The sequence below is a fragment of the Otolemur garnettii genome, unplaced genomic scaffold, assembly GCF_000181295.1.
Source record: "Otolemur garnettii isolate 467f Iridium unplaced genomic scaffold, OtoGar3 scaffold00044, whole genome shotgun sequence".
NCBI lineage: Eukaryota > Metazoa > Chordata > Mammalia > Primates > Galagidae > Otolemur > Otolemur garnettii.
Window position 1 is genome coordinate 9,325,577 of NW_003852439.1, and position 3,619 is coordinate 9,329,195.

General features: G+C 48.4%; 1 protein-coding gene across 5 annotated transcripts in view; it reads left to right on the top strand.

Annotated features, from left to right (window-relative positions):
* FLYWCH1 (FLYWCH-type zinc finger 1) overlaps positions 1-3,619 on the top strand; it is a 45,177-nt gene that overhangs the window by 12,707 nt on the left and 28,851 nt on the right. For 3 of the 5 annotated variants that reach the window (XM_012805663.2, XM_023513873.1, XM_023513872.1), the window contains exons 1-2: positions 663-788; positions 3,097-3,169. The gene's annotated coding sequence lies outside the window, so the exon portion shown is untranslated. The other 2 variants (XM_023513871.1, XM_023513870.1) reach the window with 2 other exon arrangements.

A 3,619-nucleotide genomic window follows, 5' to 3' on the forward strand; every position in this document is an offset into this window, starting at 1 on the left:
AGCAATCTTGCGCTTAAGCGATTCTATTACCTCCTGAGTAGCTGTTAGTTGGCGTTCTACTGTAAGAAAGAGCGCTCACTCTCCCCTGTTTACTTATTTACCTCACTATCCTCTCATAGATTCTTATTTTATTCAAGGTTATAAGCCGTTACTATCATTTATTCTGAATCTCAAATTGTCCCAGATTTAAAGTTGTGTCATTTGAAGGCCCCAGTGAAATGGACAAGAAATTTTCTCTCTCTGACTCAGGAAAGTGATGAGCCTAAGGATACATTTAAATAAACACTCCGGCTCCTTGAGCGGAAGTTGGACTCCTGAGGAGGGTATCGCGGGCCCACCAAGCCCCCTAGTGCACAGCGCCCCGCCCATGGTACCCATCGGAGCCCCAAGTCTGGCCGATGCTCCACCTCTGCACCACGGCGCCCAATCCCCGGATGGCTTCGTCTTCTCCTGAGTCATGGACCTGCCCCTCACGCCGATTGGCCTGACAGCTCAGCGCCACTCAGGGAAGACCCGGAGATGCAGAATTGATCAAGGAATGGGTCGCGCGGCCCTACTGCGCCTGCTCTCAAGGAGTCCACCAGGACTTTCCTAGAGGCTTGCGGGGTCGCGCACGCGCGGGCACGGGGCTCGCTCCCGAGTGCGCAGGTGCGGGCGGGGAGCGGGCGCAGGGGTTGTGGTGGCTGTAGCGGCCTGGGCCGACAGGTTGATCCCTTTGGCTGCAGCGGCCGAATCCCGGGGTTGCGCTGCGGCTCTGGCGCCGGAGAGGGAGGGCCCGGCTACCGTCGGTGAGGACGGGCCCCAGCGGGTGGGGAGGGTCCCATGTCCTGCGGTGTGAACGCCCCCCGGCCTGGATTTCCCGTAGGTCCCCAGGGCTGGGGAAGGGGTCCCTCGGCTGTGAGTCCCAGCGTTCGAGCTGCTTCCTTGTGTAGCCAGCGATTCTTCTCCTTCCCGGAACCCACCAGCCCCCTGGACTGATACTCCTAAACCAGGGAGCCACACATTTACCCGCCTTTCTTGGCCGTGTCCGTCCCACTGGTTCTGCGCTCCCCGGAGCTACCACCCGCCTCAGTCCCATCCCATCTCTGCAGCTCTGGAGGTCCCCGTGACCTTGCACTTTTTGCTGGGTTTAACCCTCCTAAACCTTCCACTTCTGTTTCTATAGATTGCCAGTTACAGCTTTCAAACTTTTTTGACTCAAGCTACACCGAAAATATTTATTTTACATGTATACCCTTTGCCTGCTAGATCACTGAGCCACACGTTTAAAGGGAAGGCTCACATGACGCAGCCAAATCTGTTCTCATACAAATGTATTCCATTCTGTTCCACGCCATTCCAAAAGACTGCTGCTAACCCAATGAATCAGGACCTAACGGGTCTGACAGTTTGAAACCCTTCATTTCCTTTATATTTGGAGGATGCCAAGTTCCATAATCAGATAAACACATGCAAACTTCAATTCCAAAGAAAGAGTACATTTTTATTTTGGCATTTCTGCTTTCTGGAGTCAGTGTGATTTTCAGGACTTGATTTAGATTTTCTTGTGTCATTGGATGAGATTTGTTTTGTTCCTTTTCCAAATGCTACCAGTTGAACTGGTGTATGAGGTTTGGGCTAGATTGTGGAGCTGCTGAGACAGACGGTTTTTACTGCGGAGGGACAATGATGAAAGTTAAGCTTAGGAAGAGTAACCCATGGGCACCTTCTGGGGAGAATTGGAATGGCCCATGCTGAGGACAGCAAGACAGGTAGGAATGTTTGGTGTGGGCTGAAAAGAGATGATGAAGAGCCAAGTTCTAAGGTAAAATGGGAGTGGGAAGGAGATGGAAGATGAGCGTGATCAGGTGTAAAGGGAATGAGACTTGATACGTTGGGACAGGTGCAAGAGGAGTACAAATAACTAAGATTCTTATTGAGGATGTTTAGGTGCTATGGGGCTGGGGGGGTCCCATTAACTGGGAGCACTCTTTCTGTACCCTCTGCATTTCTTTTATTTATTTATTTATTTTTGAGACAGAGTGTCAGGCTGTTGCTGTGGTGTCACAGCTCACAGCAACCTCAAACTCCTGGCCTTAAGGATTCTCTTGCCTCAGCCTCTCAAGTAGCTGGGACTACAGGCACCTGCCCCAAAGCCCAGCTATTTTTTGTTGTTATTGCAACTGCCATTGTTGCTTTAGCTGGCCTGGGCCACGTTCAAACCTGCCAGCCTTGGTGTATGTGGCTGGCACCCTACCCACGGAGCCACAGGCGCCACGTACTCTCTGCATTTCTCAGTTGCTTTGGAGCAGTAGTTCTTGGGCAGTTTTGCTCCTCAGGGGACATTGATCAATGTTAGTTGTCATAACTTTGGGTGTAGGGGGGCATTCAGAGCAGGTAGAGGCTAGAGATAGAGGCCACTAAACATCCTAGTTTCAACAGTACAGCAACTTACAGCAAGGACTCTCTGGTCCAAAATGCCAGTGGTACTTAGGTTATGAAACCCTTCTTCAGAGTAGTAATTTTTAATCTTTGAGGGCTCTCTAATTTCTCCCAGGAGTAATGCCTGTGTGTATCACAGAGTCTATGCATGTAATCATAAAGGGGTTCCTTAACTAGACAAAGGATACCTCTAAACCTTATGGCTCATTGGCAGGGGTGGGGGCAGCCATTGGGATCATTCAGGAACTATTTTATTTATTTTATTTCGGGGGAGGGTTAGAGTCTCACTCTATTGCCCAAGCTAGAGTGCTATGGTGTCAGCCTAGTTTATAGCAACCTCAAACTCCCGGGCTCAAGTGATCTTCCTGCCTTAGCATCCCTAATAGCTAGGAATACAGGTGCTGGCCACAACACCTGAATAGTTTTTCTGCTTTAATAAAGATGGGGTCTCTCACTCTTGCTCAGGCTAGTCACCAACAACTGAGTACAAGCAGTCCTCCTGCCTCGGCCTCTCACACTGCTATGGTTAATAGGTGTGAGCCACCACATCCAGCCTGCAGGAACTTTGTTGAAGAGCAGGGCCTGGACAAAGAACTCCTTATTCTTGTGCAATGGTTTAGTTTATAAAGGAGTTTCACTCATTGTATCTCATTTACCACTTTTCCTATTTTACAGATGAAACCAGCCCAGAGAAGCTACAGGATTTGCCCCAGATCTCCTACCTAGCAAGCCAGCACCAAAGACTCAGGTATTAGTGGATGATGGTGGTAGTTTTCACTCTCATGTGTGAAGGTAATTCTGTTGGTGAACTGTCAGCTGCCAAGAGAGGCTCTTGAATTTCTAACTTTACTGATTAGAGTTTGGACCAGTGGTGTCTGAGAGGCACCTAAGAGTTCCTAATATCATGTGGGTCTTGAGTTTACACGGAGCCCTTTGTGAACACCAGCAGGACAGCAGTTTCAAAGCAGGCAACCTGAGTATTGCATTCAAATTTCCCTGTACTCTCAGCTTTGGGGGAGGGGAAAGAGGGTAAGAGAGTGATGAACTATAAACCTTTCCATTTATATCTGCTTCACTTTTACTCCATTTACTTATTAAATCTTTATTGAGTGAAAATTGAATATTACAAAATAAATACATTAAGGCCCAAGTATTTACCCTAAAACAATGAGCATTTTATTTATTTATTTTTTTTTTT